We start from the raw sequence: 16,431 nt of genomic DNA on the forward strand, positions 1-16,431 counted from the left end.
TTATATTTTGTGACCTTGCTTTACTGGTTTTCAGGATGTCTTTGCTAACTTTGGGGGAGTTTTGTTTTTGTTTTTTTACCCAGACCAACAAAGAGACTTTTATTTATTTCTTTCAACCTATTAAGTTATTATTTCTTTTCGTTCTCTAAAAGTCTTAGCTAGAACTTTCAGTAAGTTGGTGAAGTGGGGAGAGAGGACATCTTTGTCTCATTTCTGATCTTGAGGGGAATCATCCCATTCTTTCATCTAAACTATTTCATCTAAACTATCAGATTTGTGGCACAAAACTATTTGTAATCCTCCTGATTCCTGAACCATGGGATCAATAGACTTTACCACTTCGTTCACTTTGTGTATCAATATTTGTGTCTTTCCTCCTTTTTCTTCGTTAACTGTCAAGACATTTATTAATTTTATATCTTTTCAAAGAACGAGTTTTTGTTTTGTTGACTTTCACCACTGTTTCGTATTTTCGATTTTGTTGGTTCCTGCTCCAATATTTATGATATCCTGAGTTCTGCTCTCTGCAGGCTTAATTTACTCTCCTTTGTCTAGTTATCTAAAAGGGAAACTTGGCTTATTGATTTTAGATGTTTTTTCCAACACATGCATTTAATACTATAAATTTCTCTCTAAACATTGCTTTCATTACACCTTCAAACTAAAAGTGGTGTTTTTATTCTTATGTAGTTCTAAATATTTTGTAATTGATCTTAAGATCTTTAATCTATACGTTATGTAGCAGTATGTGTTAAAATTTCTAAATATTATAAACAATGTTCCAATTTTTTTTCTGTTATTGATTTCTAGTTTAATTCTGTTTCAGTCTGAGAACATACTTTATCAGGTTTCCATTCCTTTAATTTGTTATGGTGTATTTCTATCTTGGGGAATGTTCCATTTGTATTCCACTGTTTTGGATAGAGTATTCTACAAACATCAATCCGATCCTGTTGATTGATATTGCTACCCTGCTTTTCAGGTTATCTATCCTTATTTCCTTCTGTCTGCTGGTACTATCTAAGAGATGTTGAAAACTCTCACATGGATTTGTCTGTTTCTCTTTTCAGTTCTTTTACTTTTGTTTCTTATATGGAGATGATCTGTTATTATGTACAGGGGGGATCATTATGTCTTCTTAGAATGGTATCCTCTTTATCCTTATCATAATGTCCTTCTTTATCCCTCATGACTTTCCTTACTCTGAAGTTCTTATAGGAACTTTGGGGTGCCCGGGTGGCACATTGGTTAAACATCTGACTCTTGGTTCCGGCTCAGGTTGTGATCTCAGAGTGGTGGGATCGAACCCCATGTTGGCTCCATGCTCAGTGCGGAGTCTAGTTGAGATTCTCTCTCACTCTCCCTCTGACCCTACTGCTCACGCTCTTTCTCTCATCAATCGATCAATCAATCAATGTTAAAAAAAAATATATAGAAATTCCTGGTTTCTTTTGGCAAATATTAGGTTAGTATACTTTCCCCACTCTTTTACTTTTCACCTGAATCTTCACATTTAAAATGGGTTTCTTATCGATAGCATAGAGTTGTGTCTTCTTGCTTTTGCTGTTTTAAATCAATAGATAATCTTTGTCTTGTAACTGGCATGTTGAAACCATTCACAAATGTTAGTGATTATTGATATAGCTAGATTAAAATCTATCACCTTTATAAATATTTCTATTCACTGCATTTGTTCTTTGTCTTTTTCTGACTCTCTGCTTTTAATTAAGCTTTTTATGTTATCATAAAACAGTATTTTAATATTTCATATCTGTTCCTTCTGATGTTGCTGTCTTTCATTTATCTTATCCATATGTTATAATTATCCAAAACAGGGATAGTATTGTTGTATTAAAATTATCTTTTAACTATGAATAAAAAATAAAAGACTTTATAGACTTTAACTTATTACCTCTCAAGTGCTTTTCCTTTCATTACATAGATCCATGTTTTTGACCTAGATTTCTTTCTGCCTGAAGAACTTCTTTTAATATTTTATTCAAGATGAGTCTACTGGCAATTAACTTTTTTGGTTTTTGTTTATCTGAGAAAGTTTTTATTTCTACTTCACTTTTAAAGATTTATTTCACTGGATATATATAATTTTAGGCCAGTGGATTTTCTCTCCTTCAATAAATTAAATATTTTATTCCACTCTCCTCTTGTATGATTTCTGAAGAGAAGGTCAAGGTAAATTTTATTCTTGTTCTTGTGAAGGTAAGGTATATTTTCTCTCTGACTTTCTTTAAGATATTATCTTTGTCTTAGATTTTCTGCAGTTTGATACATACTTTAGTGTTTTGTTTTTGTTTTTGTTTTTTTATATTTAACCTCTTTTGTTTTCTGAACTTTCTGGATCTGAGGTGTGGTATCTGTAAATGATACTGGAAAGTTTTGAACCACTATTACTTCAAATATTTCCTCTGCTCCACTCTTTCTTCTCCTGGTATTTTTGTCCTTCCATTTCATTTTGTAAAATTTTGATTGAATGATCTCCAAATTCAAATTATTTTCTCCCCTGTGTCAAGTTTACTAATGATTGCATCAAAGGCATTCTTCATTTCGGTTATTGTTTCTTTCATTTTTAGGTTATTTCTTATAGTTTCCTTCTCTTTATTTATTTATTTTTTTAAGATTTATTTATTTATTTGACAGACAGAGATCACAAGTAGGCAGAGAGGCAGGCAGAGAGAGAGGAGGAAGCAGGCTTCCTGCTGAGCAGAGAGCCCGATGTGGGGCTCGATGCCAGGACCCTGGGATCATGACCTGAGCTGAAAGCAGAGGCTTTAACCCACTGAGCCACCCAGGCGCCCCTAGTTTCCTTCTCTTTATTGGTATTACTGTCCAGTCTTGCATACTTTCTATTTTTTTATGTTAGCATCCTTAACATATTAATCATAGTTACTTTAAATTCTTTTTGTTCCCATATCTATGTTTTACATGAGTCCGTTTCTGATAATTGCCCTGAAACTTCAGATTGTGTCTTTTCTTATCTCTTGGTATGCCCTGTCTTTTTTTATTGAATGCTAGATATCATGTTATACTGGGTAATATGTACTGAGTGACACAAACATTTAGCACAAGGATTTACACTAATCTGGTTAGAAGCTGAGCTGTGTTTAATGTTTATAGTGGCCAGAGGTACCAAAGGTTTCAGATTCCTCTATCATTTTGTTTTCATCTCTTTTCATGGCATTGTGGCTTCCCTTTTTACTGTTCCTTAGAGAGAGGCTGTGTCTTTTATAGCTCTTCTAGCTCTCTATTAATATTCTGAAATCTTCTTGATGTTGTGGTCACGATCTTGGTCCAATGTCTCAGGTGGTGCTTCACAAATGTTTCTATACCTTTTCCAGGTTCTACCTTTTCTCTTCTTTCCCATTTCCTTCCATGGAAGTAGTGTTCCTTTTCTGTTTCCTTGAAGCCCAGACGCTGATCACTCTATTTCTATCTGTTTTTGATTTTCTCCTTTCTTAGGTGAGACAAGAAGCCTAGAATTGGTGGGGGTGAAGCAGAATTCCTTTTCTCTTGCTGGAATAAGGTTTCAGAGTTGTCCTCTTGGGGGTTTCTACTACTTGGAGAAACTGGGTTTTTGTTAGTGAGAAGAGTCTAAGAGTATTTCACAGTGACTATTCTTCCACTCCAGAGCTGTAAGAGGATTATTCTCAGATCCTCACCCTAAGGTTCTACTGGGGTTTCTGGAGGGAAAGTCTTCAAAAGTGTAGGATCCTCCCCATGACTTTAGTCCCCTGGAGTTTCTCAGTCTCATACTAGCTCAGACTCAGTCCCTAGGAATTCCGTAATTACCATTTAAGTGTTCCTGCCAGCTGTGGATTCCATGAAGCAAAACTTGAGCATGCCCAATATATGCCTGTTGCTTTAGACTTTAGAGCTGTGGTAACCTTGGTTCTCTGAAGAGTCTAGGAACCCCTATGATGTTCAGCACTGGGCTCTGACCTCCCCTGAGGACACAGTGCCCCCCAGGACCTCTGAAGAGTCTAGGAAATTGTTGATTTTCAGTTTCGAAGCTTTTAAGACTCTGATTGGTCTTTTGGCCACATATTCCATGGAATGTTCTTTCACTGTAACACTCATGATCACGGTTCAATTTTCATGTTGGTGCCTAAGTGACATTTACCATTATTTCCCACTTTCTTCTTCTGGAAACTTCTTTGTCCTATTCCCTTGATCTCTGTGAAAACTCATTTTCCAAGTTTTCTTCCTCTTTTGCTGGTCTCTTTTTCTTGTTCTTCCTTATCCAAACTAAATATTGAAGTTTTCCAGGATTTGGTAATGGATCTCTCCTTCTTTTCTCATAAGAACATCATTTTTCATGACTTTAAAACCATTTATAAGATAAAATCTCCTAACCTGATATATTGAAACTAAGCTATTTCTGTTATAATCAACGATGTAAGTTTTATATAAAACCTCCTCTTGGGTAGGTCATTTATAGGCATAGTGAACTTAGCATATTCATGATCAAACATTTAATTCCTTAACCCCATCTAAAATTTATTCCTTTGCCAGTCTTCTCTTTCTCCATAAATGGCATAACTATCTGAGTTGAGCCATAAATCTAGAGTCATTGATCTTTCCTTCTGCTTACACCATGAATAAAATCTATCTGCAAGTTTTTATTGTTTCTGCACTCAAGTTTTACCTATTGTCATCATCTTAGTTCAATTCACCATCACCTTTTGCCTAGAAAATTCCAAAAGTTATATTACTTCTCTTTCTTCTAGTAATGTCTTCTTCCAATCTGTATTTCACACAGCAACCAAAATTTCTTTTTAAAAATGATTTATTTATCTATTTAAAGAGAGAGAGTAAGAGAGAGAGAGAAGGTGGAGGGAGGAGCAGAGAGATGGAGAGAGAAATTCATGAAGCATACTACCCTGTGAGCACTAAGTCTGATGCACTGCTTGATCTCAGGACCCTAAGATCATGACCTGAGGTGAAATCAAGAGGTGGATGCTCAACCTACTGAGCCATCCAGGCACTCCCCAAATTACTTTTTAAACTTTAATTATTTGATTTTCCTACAAAAATCCCTTCAGGAGATTGCCATGGCTCTAAGAATAAAGTCTGAACTAATCTTTTTTTCTGGTGTTTTCTATCACTACATCAAATGTATATGCTTTATTTCCTTCATAGCACTTTCCCTGGTGTGTCAATATATGCAGAGTGTACTTCTCTTTTTCCATTCTCTTCCTCAAGTAGATAGTAAGACTTATCATGATTATCAAGGACGAGGTTTTGTTGTCCCCTGGTTTCAATGTTGTAAGTAGGAATCAAGCATATTCTTTAAAAATATGGGAGATAGGTACAGTGACCAAAAGGGGTATTTGATTGGAATAAGAGAATAAATATTATATTCAAGCAAGTTGTGGAGCATAGATTTTTTTTTTCTTTTTCATGGAGCACAGATGTTCTTGACCATGCCATGGGTTGGAGGGAGACAAAGGATGTATATGGGTATCCTATGAATACAGAATTAGGGCAATTATAAGCATATAAAAAGGAACTACGATAGAAGACAGAAAATACTGAAATGTTTCATTGTTAATATTTTCCTAATGTGAGAAGGAATCTTTTTCCTTCTGATCACTTAAAAATAGGAAAATATTTTCTAATTTATATAACATTTCCTTACATTTAAAAGGAACAGATTTGTCTTTTAAGCCAAGAAAAACATCTGGCATAATTCTGAGAGGACCTGGAGTTAAACATAGGTGCTATAGGAGACCCTGTGCCACCGAAGGTACATATGGGTGCTGGGTTATCAGATGGCCACAAAGTTCATTCTGGATAGTTGACTTTCTTAAGGAGTAGTCAAAATGAAACTAATGTTACTTTAAAAGCTTCTCAAAGAATATTGTCTGTGAACCTCAGTTTGAGAAAAACTGATGGAGATGAATTCTTTTTCTGAAACACAAGGATACATCCTATCAGGATTTTCAAACTGTTTTCCTGACAGGTTGAGTTGCTTTAGGGATTCTGCATACAATAAAGTATCTTCTATCAAATAATGAAGATTTTTACTGCCTGAGGAAAGTATTCATCACCTTTATATGTTATATAATGGAGTTGGGAAAAAAAAAAAAAGAATCCTGTTGCTGAAAGTGTTTGAAAAATCTCAGTCCATGACGATCTCTCTGGGCCATTTGAACAAAAGGGCAGAGCCCCACAAGATGAAATAAAGCATTCCTTAAATGGTGGTGTAATTAAATAAGCTCAGAAAACATGTGTTTAAGTGACAAATATTATTGACTCAAGGAATTTTAATATGCTAGTTCAAGTGGTGAAAATTCAGGAGAGGAGCATAATGTGCTGTTTTTTAATTACGATGATAATTTTATGTGTGTTTGTTTATTTTGTTTCATTTGTTTTTTTTCCAAGACACCAATCTACATTGTGAGGCAATAAGTAATGATAGGATTTGGGAAGCATTGCTCTAAATAATGCTAGTTAGAATATCTTGTGTCTATTACATGAATTTAATGTATCATGTATATGTATCATATATAATATATTATATATAAGTATATATACGGTATGTGTGTGTGTGTGTATACATATATATATAGAGAGAGATACATGTTCAACACTACTCACTTTTCACATTTTCATAGAAAAAAGTTGGTATCCTTACCCAGTTTTATAGATGAGGCCTAAGGATATTATATAATGTGCCTAAGATTATATAATGAATAAGACACCAGCATTTTCATATAGGTTTGTTTGACTTGGTATTACTCAAAATTAAGTACATTATTTATTTCAATTTTTTTCAAAATCTAGCTTTGGTCTACCAATTTCAATTGACTTTTAGGTTTTCGTTTACTGGATAAGTATAATTTCTCGTTGGAACAAAGCCACAAATTTGCCCTTTTAGGCAAATGTCCTAGATGAACTCAGGACATTTCTAATTCTGAAATTCTAACTTCTCTGAATTTTCACAATACATATGTATTTTTGTTTCCCAAGGTTTTTTTTTTTTCCGCTTCTCATTTCTTACTTTAAAATTCTTACTTGTCTAAGCCACTTTCTAGTATCTTTTTTCTCCTTTGTCTTTTGAATCTCAAGTATCTTCCTGTTTTCATCAGAAATTAACTATTGCTCTGTTTCATTGAGGAGGCTACTTTAAAGGCGAATAGGCCTAAGTCATAATATTTATAAAGAAATAAAATTATGTAGTCTGATTATTTTTAACTTTGTATTTTTAAATACTTATAGATTCATAAGAAGTTGCAAAGATAGGGCAAGAAGATCCCATGTGCCCTTTACATGGTTTACCCCCAATGTTACAACTTACATAGCTGTACAATACCAAAACTAGGAAATTGACACTGGTGCAAGGTAGGTTTATAGCTCTGTTATTTTATCACACATGTAGACTCATGTGACCATATCACTCATGTGACCATTTCATACCAGTATGATATGGCCATATCATACTGGTATGAATTTTATATGGTCATATCATACTGGTATGAATTTGAATCATTGGATGACTATGCTCTGGCTCCCAGATGGCATTTTTGAAGCTATGTTTTTAAAATAATGGAGCCTGATATGCAGTGCCTTCTAAAAACTAGTTACATAAAAGAGAAACCTACTTAGGTTTAGAAATGATGGAGCAAAACTTTACTCTGGCATCAGGGAATGAGAAAGAATTGTCAGAGACCTCAGACAGACAAAACATCTAGATACTAAGATTCCTTAAATTCCATACAGAGGGAATAAAGAAATAAATGGGATAGAAACCTTCAATTCAGAAACTGACCGACTTGTAAAAATCATCTAAGTGGTCTCTTCTCTCTCCTAACACCCAGCCTTGTGCCATTTCACGTCTAGAAGGGTGCAAAGATCTAGAGAAATGTGCAGAGCCTCTCTGAGCATAGATGATGACATCAACAAATGGCTGTCTGTTTGAGAAGCATCAGTCCAGCACTGCCCTAAGATTTGCAGCAGATCGAAGTCCGCACTTCCACCTACTGGACTCCTTGCTCTAAGTCTGGTAGACATTGTTATTTTTGGCTCTCCAGTGCACTTAAACTTTTCTAGAAGACATTTTCCAGTGTCACATGCAGTATTAGCAGTTTGATAAGGTATTTTGTCTTGTAGGGATTACAAGAAGACATCTTTTAACTTGCAAATATTGCTGTGATTTCAAAAATCATTGCTTTGCTGCATGTACTTGTGGCTCTAGTGCTATTAGCTTAGTGACAGCCTTCTTTGGAAAATAATTATTAGGAATGCTCTTGGTCCCAGATTTTTTGGTACAATTAATGTGAGATGTGTTTGTCTGTTTAATTAAAATATATCAGATAAAATGATAGTGTTTTCAGATTTCTTATTTATGTGTGAGTCTGATGAAGCATGGCTGTGACTCTCATGAATGGTACATAGAACAGATGGAAAAACTGTACATTTCAAAGGATATTTGTACCAAATTTTCATGACATATTAAAAGATAAAAATAGGGGGTGCCTGGGTGGCTCAGTAGGTTAAAGCCTCTGCCTTCAGCTCAGGTCTTGATCCCAGAGTCCTGGGATCAAGCCCCGCATTGGGTTCTCTCCTCAGCAGGGAGCCTGCTTCCACCTCTCTCTGCCTACTTGTGATCTCTGTCTGTCACATAAATAAAATCTTAAAAAAAAAAAAAATAAAAAGTAAATTGAAAAAAAAAGATAAAAGTAGGTCTGAAGTGGATTTTGGAAGCCACTGTTTTGTTTTAAGGTATTATTTGGTGTCTGGATGTAGCTTCCAAAAATACTACCTGCGGCAAAAAAATATAATTTAAGATTTAATTATAATTACAAAAACTAATATGATAACATATTGCTAGAGTTTAAATATAAGATTTAAATTGCATTTAACTACACTTCTGTAACGGCAGTAAATGTAGCTATTTTTGCCGCATAATCTCTTTCAGAACTTGCTTTTTCGTATATAATTCTACATTGAATAATCAAATGCAATTTTGCATTCTGAATTTTCTCATAGGCTATCCTTAATTAAGCACTTTTGGGGGTAAATTATTAATTTTTTAAGGAGTCTATAATGCTAATTTAATTAGGTGAAGGGGATCAATACTTACAGACTTTCAGTTATCCAAAAAATAAGTCATGGGAATGAAAAGTACAGCATAGAGAATATGGTCAATAATGTTGTGATAGCATATGGTAACAGGTGGTAACAGCACTTATAGTGAGCCTGGTGGAATGTATAATATTTCAATTCGCTATGCTGTACACCTGAAACTAATATATATTGTATTCAACTATACTTGGTAAACTTAAAATAAATATTCCTCAACTTTGGGGCAGTTAAAAGGCCCAAGTTTTTGTTGTTGTTAATGCTTTAAAGTAAAAATCTTCAGAGATTTCCTAGTTTTCTATTTCAGACTTCAGTACAATTCTCTGATACACAGTTATGAATTGTTTTCAGTGTATCTTGGTGAATGTTAATGGTGGCTCCTGTAACTTATTGAATATTCTCCCTGGATTTATAGGGGGTATTTCTCTTAAGTCACACTGTAGACTTGAGTCCTGCATTCTAATTTACTTTTACTGAAACGAGTTTCAAAATATCATTTGTTTTCTTCACATTTAGTACTGTAAAACATTACGAGTTTTAGGAAAAATATTTGCTAGGTGGCAACTTAGTAGAGACAGCCTAAGATCAATGACAGGAGCGTTGTACTAATTCTGCTTATGTGCTGCAGGAAATGACACCAGCCTTCGGAGGGACAGTTGTATGGATCTAGATTTCCAAGGGTTAGGCAAAGAAAGATAAGAATGTTGGCTAGAGAATCCATTCAGGTGTTGTCTCTTTACCTTGTTGTCATTGTACATGCTCTAATACTTTTCCTTGCTTTTTTTTTAAATATAAATTATTATTATTACGAAGTCATCATAATTAAAAACATTGACATCTATTTTGACATAAATGACTATTTTAGTTACTTATCCCATATTCTTTTCTCATGTTCTATTTTAAAAGTGTATAAGATTTTTGCAACAAATGTCATGAGAAGCCATTTTGTGAATAAGAAATAATGTTAAAGAAATAAAAATGGTTTTGAAGAACCAATACATAGGTACTACAACTGATCCAGAATCAAGCAAACCCAGCAAGGTATGGCCTAATAGAAAGGGTAGACAGGTAGGGCTGTCACATTTTGCAAATAAATACACAGAATTAAATTTGGAATTCAAATAACTACTTTTTTATTTTTATTTTTTTTTAATTTTTTAAATTTTTTTAAAGATTTTATTTATTTATTTGACAAAGATCACAAGTAGGCAGAGGGTCAGGCAGAGAGAGAGAGGGAAGCAGGCTCTCTGCTCAGCAGGGATGCTGAGGCAGATGCGGGGCTCCATCCCAGGACCCTGAGATCATGACCTGAGCAAAAGGCAGTGGCTTAATCCACTGAGCCACCCAGGCGCCCCTTTATTATTTTTTTTTAGTATAAGGATGCCCCTTGTAATATTTAAGATATACTGATAATAAAAAACATCATTTGTTGTTTATCAAGCAACAGCCAGTTTAGCTGTGTCCTCTCTTATCTGGAAATTCTCTTTAAGATAGAAGACTCACTGGAATTCCAGTATTTTGGCACTTAAAGCAATAAAATTTCAGTTATGGTTAGAATAACCCCTGACTTCATGTTTCCATTCATATGAATACCATACAATCAAATAACCAGGACAGCAAATTTGACTTTACTTCTTTTTAAATTTGAATTCCTGTTTTCCAGATTTGTTGCATTTCCTATCATTTTATTTTGTGACTTCACACATGTACAGATATATCTTCAGAAGATAACTAGTTATTTGCAATATTTGAATGTAGTAAGAAGAAATACATATATATATATATATATATATATATATGTGGCTGTTATTGCCTAGTTATTTATATCATAGAGTTTATAAAAGGTTCTACTAAGTAATGAAATGTTAGATGGCTTGTCTGATTCAAATAACTAAACTTTAATAAAGGAGCTTATTCATTATTATATATAAAGCGTTCCCCAAGAGCACAGCTGTGCAATTTAATTCCATTGAAGCCTCCTCCCACTTAGCAAAATATTTAGATACATAGACATATAGATAGAGAATCATAATAGGGCAGGGAAGAAATAGACAATGATTAAAAGATAAATTCTACTTGCCACAACATATTTTCATGATTTCCCCCCCCCTTGAATCTACTGTCTTTTGGGTGTTGTATGCCAGAAATAGCAGTTAGAGCATGTCGTAGTCGAAACATATTGTTGCAAACATATTAGCCCTGACTTTTGGGCTGATGAATCTCCTGTCTTTTGAATAAAAATCTTTCAAGTCAAATAACCCATCACACATCAGTATCAGTAAACAGTCACCTTTCTTTCCTAATGTTATCATGTGCAGCCCATAGAGTTGCAGCTCCAACAGCTGTGTTACAGGAAACAGAAATCTGATCAAAGGTCAGTGATATTGATAGCACTTACTTAGCAGGTGCCTTGGCAATCAGTTTTAATGAGTCTGAGCCATATTCATTTCTTCTCCTGGCCTACTGAAACAAAAAAAGAAAGAAGGAACGTAAAAGGTGGCAGAGGTGTCAAAGACGCCATAGGCACAGACTTCCTTGATCAGCTTTGATTTAAAGAGCTACGAGGCAAAACCCAAAATAACTGCTGATATGTGTGTTCCTGCTACAGTGGCAGTTAGAAGAGACTTATGAGACTTCCCTGAGTGATAGTCAGTAATGATTCAATATGACTTTGACCTCATTTTTATTCCATTAGGCACCCCTGCAAAGTGCATCCCCAAGGTACAATTTGAAGTGATTATTTTAATCAAGAGGTGTCAAAAGGTAGCAACATGGAATGGAGGATCACCATCCCAAAATCTAGAATAACCATTTTAGGTTATGTATATACACACATATATACATACATACACATATACACACATATATATACACACACGTGTGTGTGTGTGTGTGTACACACATATTTTTGATACAATTAAGTCAGTCTTGCCTGTCCTGCCTACCACTGGGCTCTTCAGAGTCTTCATCTATTTTTGTTCAAGTATCTTAGTTTTGGTGGGTGACTTGGTTGGTGGCAATAGATGATGAATAAGGTTGTAGGTTGTTGCCAAATCTGGATAGGAGTGTCAACAAGCATACAGGTAATGAAACAAAAAGATTCAGACCATTGTCAATGAGAAGGCAGTGGATATAACTATTATGGCTGAGGAAAACAGCAGCAATGAGTAACAACTTCCAGGTTACAGTCTCTCTAATATATGCGTTCATTCAATCAATCATTTGTTCAAAAATATTTGAATGCTTTGTGCATATATGTGTTTATAAGGTAGGCATGAAATTAGACAAGAGAGACAGTTGTGAACCTGAAGTTTACCACTTTGTCCTAATGCATACTGGTGGTAATTCTGTATTGAGTTCTATGAGTCTATCTATAACCAGAGTTAGTATAAGTTTGACTTAGAGATGAGCCAATAAACACTTGGTATGAACTTTTTAAGTGTTCTGTGGTAGGACCTATGAGTTCAATACATATTTTATATGGATAATTGCTCGTGGAAGGAATAACCTTTGTTTTTTTTTTTTTTTTTCACTTAGTGGTGTACATTAGTTCTCTATTGCTGTGTAGTAAATTACCCCAGACTTAGTGACTAAAACCAACCAACCTTTATCTCATTTACTTTCTGTCGGTCAGGAATGCAAGTGTAGCTTAGCTAGGTGGCTCTGGCTCAATCTCTCACCAGGTTGCAGTCCAAATGTCAGTGAAGGCTGCAGTTAACTGAAGGCTCCACTGGCCTGGCAATCCAATCCCAAGTGCACTCCCAGGACTGATAGCTGGATTCTTCAGTTCCTCACTGCATAAGCATTTCCATAGGGCCCCTGCTGATATAGCACTGGCTTCACTCAGAATGAATGAACTAGGGCAGGGTGAGGACCCAAGAAAAAAGCTGCAGTACCTTTTTTGAATCTAAAAGTACATTTGGGGGCGCCTGGGTGGCTCAGTGGGTTAAAGCCTCTGCCTTCGGCTCAGGTCATGGTCTCAGGGTCCTGGGATTGAGCCCCGCATCGGGCTCTCTGCTCCACAGGGAGCCTGCTTCCTCCTCTCTCTCTGCCTACTTGTGATCTCTGTCTGTCAAATAAATAAATAAAATCTTAAAAAAATAAAAAAGCAAAAGTACATTTGACATGCCATTGATTTTCCCGCACTTTATTGGTCACACAGAATAACCCCAGTCCAGGTGGGTGGGGATTATTCAAGGATATAAAGGCTACTGACACCTAAAGCTTTCATAATTCCAAACACAGAAGAGTTCTAAAATTTTAATTTACAGGAGCTAACATGGTCAATTGTTTAAAAATGAGTTTTAAAAAAACAAAATGGCTTAGTGGTTTTTGTCACATTGCCTCATTATTTGATTAAATTGAATAACATAATGGGTCACTTTTTGATTCTCATATTGGTACGCCATTCTGCAAAGTTCAGGTGAGATGTCTGTCTTACGTTTCTGTTAAATAACCTTTCTCATTAAAGAAATATGGGACTGTATTAGTTTTCTAATGCTGATGTTATATATTACCATAAACTTAGTGGCTTAAAACAACACAATTTTTAATCTCAGAGTTTCTGTACTTTTGAGCCTGGTGGACTTAGGGTCCAGAGGACAGGTGGGTCCTCTGCTGATATTTGCACAAGGCTGAAATCACGGTGTTGGTGGTATCAGGTTCCTTACTAGAAACTCTGAAGAAGAATCTCAGGTGTTGGTTGGATTTGGTTCCTTTTGGTTATAGGACTGAGATCCCTGTTTACTTGCTGACTGTCATATGGAGACTCATTTTTGTTCCTAGAAGCTATGTTCCTTCCAGTGTTTTTCAGGTGCTTTGGTCCAGCAAAATGGGTTGAGTCCTTCTTAGACTTCAATGTCTCTGATATCTCCTCCTGCCCCATCTCTCTGACTTCCAGCAAAGAACTTTCTCTGCATCTATAGGCTAATGTGATTAGATTGGGTTAACCAAGGTAATCCCAGAGAATCTGCTTTAAGGTCCATACCCAGTCCAGTGTCTGCAGAGGAGTATTTTTAGTAGCTTGTTTTCTGCAGTAGAATTTTGAGGGTCTGACAACCTCCTTTCATTTTCTTCCCCTTTTTGTCCCTTTAAGTTCAAGCAAGTGCTGATGTAAAATTCTCATGAGCCTGTAGGCTTTATGTAAATTCCACAAGTGTTCCCTCCATAAGATGGAAGTCATGTCCACAAATCTTTCTGAGACAATGCCTTCTCTATCTTTGGCTTCCACAGACATGGCTGAGAGTCTACACCCTAAAGATTCCTACTGATGCTCTGCTTTGATGAAGAGGATCTCTGAGGCACATCCACAACCTCTTCAAAGAGTCTTTTGTGGGTCTCAAGTTGCTGGTCTTTTGATGTCTCTGGGGTTTTTGCAAAACACTGCCCAGCCACAGACTTAGCTTTTTACACTATGCCTCAGTTATTGAATTAATCTTTTAATTTTAATGTCTCTTGCCATCTGGATTGGCCAAGAAGTTCCCAAATAATCAAGTCCTGGTTCCTTTTTGATTAAAAGTTTTTCACTCAACTTCTCTTTCTCCTTGCCCATGTCACTATTAGCAGAATGAAGATGCTAGAAAAGCTTTCAAAATTTTTTCTTGGGAGTCCCCTCACCTGATGATCTAGGTTCATCTTTTCACAAGTAGTGCTTTCTAAGTAATGGCAGGACAAAATTCTGTTAAACATTCTGCCATTATAGGGCACCTGGGTGGCTCAGTTGGTTGAGCGACTGCCTTCAGCTCAGGTGATGATCCTGGAGTCCCAAGATCGAGTCCCGCATCAGGCTCCCAGCTCCACGGGGAGTCTGCTTCTCTCTCTGACCTTCTCCTCGCTCATGCTCTCTCTCATTGTCTCTCTCTCAAATAAGTAAATATTAAAAAAAAAATTCTGCCACTATAAAACAAGGACCTTCCTTCTTTTGGTTTCCAGCAACACATTCCTCAGTTTTTTCTGAGACACTAGCATCTTTAATGTCCATTTGACTAACAGTCTGTTCATGACAGTGTAGGTATCATATAAGATGATGCAGGTTTCCTCTCTAACGGTCCTTCATTAACCTGAAAGAGTTATGAGCTATATTGACACTATACCAGTAGTATATCCTGTCCTTTCAGAAACTTAGTGATTTTATAAATCCAGCCTGAACATAATGCACACATACTATCTTTCTAAAAGAAGTCCAGGCGTACTATCTCTCCTAGTTAGGAAAAATGGTATAATTGATAAAGGCACTCTTTCTTTCTAAGCCCAAATATTGTCTTGCCATCATTCCCAGAAACCGTTCCAGGCTATCATTAATCACCCCTAGGTTTTGGGAATATGGAAACAAAACCATTTGCCAGATATTAGTGCCTTATTCTATTATCTAGTGTAATCATTGTAATACTAGTAATCAGAAACAGACCAAAGAACGCAAAAGCAAAATAATGACAATGTCTTAGATTATCATTTGACATAACTAACCTCTCCTTTAAACTCCATACTACACAAAGACAAATACTTCCTATAATTTTTTTTCATGTGTTTATTTGCTATCTACAAATAAAAGTTATTTGGTTATATATTTGTTCAAATCATTGGACCACTTTTTTTTACCAGATTATTTGATTTCTTATTTTTGATATTTGAATTGTCTATATGCGGGTGCCTGGGTGGTTCAGTGGGGTAAGCCTCTGCCTTTGGCTCAGGTCATAATCTCAGTCCTGGGATCCAGCCCTGAGTTGGGCTCCCTGCTCAGCAAGGAGCCTGCTTCCCGCCGCAACCCCACTCTCTGCCTGCCTCTCTACCTACTTGTGATCTCTCTGTCTGTCAAATAAATTAAAAAAAAAAAAAAATTCTTGAATTGTCTATATGTATTCTGAATAGATACGCAGAAGTGTCTTGGCAAATACTTTTTCATTGTCTTGAGGATTACCTTTTCATTTTAATAACAGTGTCTTTCCAAAAGCAATAAGTTTTAAGTTTGATAAGGTCCAATGATTGATTATTTTTTCTTTTATCGATCACGGTTTGGTGTCATATCTAAGAACATTCTGCCTTTTCCACCATCAAAAACCATCTTTTCTTATGTTTTCTTTCAGAGATTTTATAGTTTTAAGTTTTATATTTGTCCATATGGTTCTGTTTGAGTTTACTTTTTTTTTTTTTTAATTTTTTATTTTTTATAAACATATATTTTTATCCCCAGGGGTACAGGTCTGTGAATCACCAGGTTTACACACTTCACAGCACTCATCAAATCACATACCCTCCCCAATGTCCATAATCCCACCCCCTTCTCCCAAACCCCCTCCCCCCGGCAACCCTCAGTGTGTTTTGTGAGATTAAGAG

At 35.7% G+C, this 16,431-nt stretch overlaps 1 non-coding gene across 1 annotated transcript; it reads left to right on the forward strand.

Annotated features, from left to right (window-relative positions):
- Positions 1–3,921: 3,921 nt before the first annotated feature.
- Positions 3,922–4,005, forward strand: LOC132022941 (small nucleolar RNA SNORD88). The gene has a single exon (XR_009405823.1). It is a non-coding gene; the product is annotated as a small nucleolar RNA SNORD88 (small nucleolar RNA).
- Positions 4,006–16,431: the final 12,426 nt, after the last annotated feature.

This window comes from Mustela nigripes, chromosome 7, assembly GCF_022355385.1.
Source record: "Mustela nigripes isolate SB6536 chromosome 7, MUSNIG.SB6536, whole genome shotgun sequence".
NCBI lineage: Eukaryota > Metazoa > Chordata > Mammalia > Carnivora > Mustelidae > Mustela > Mustela nigripes.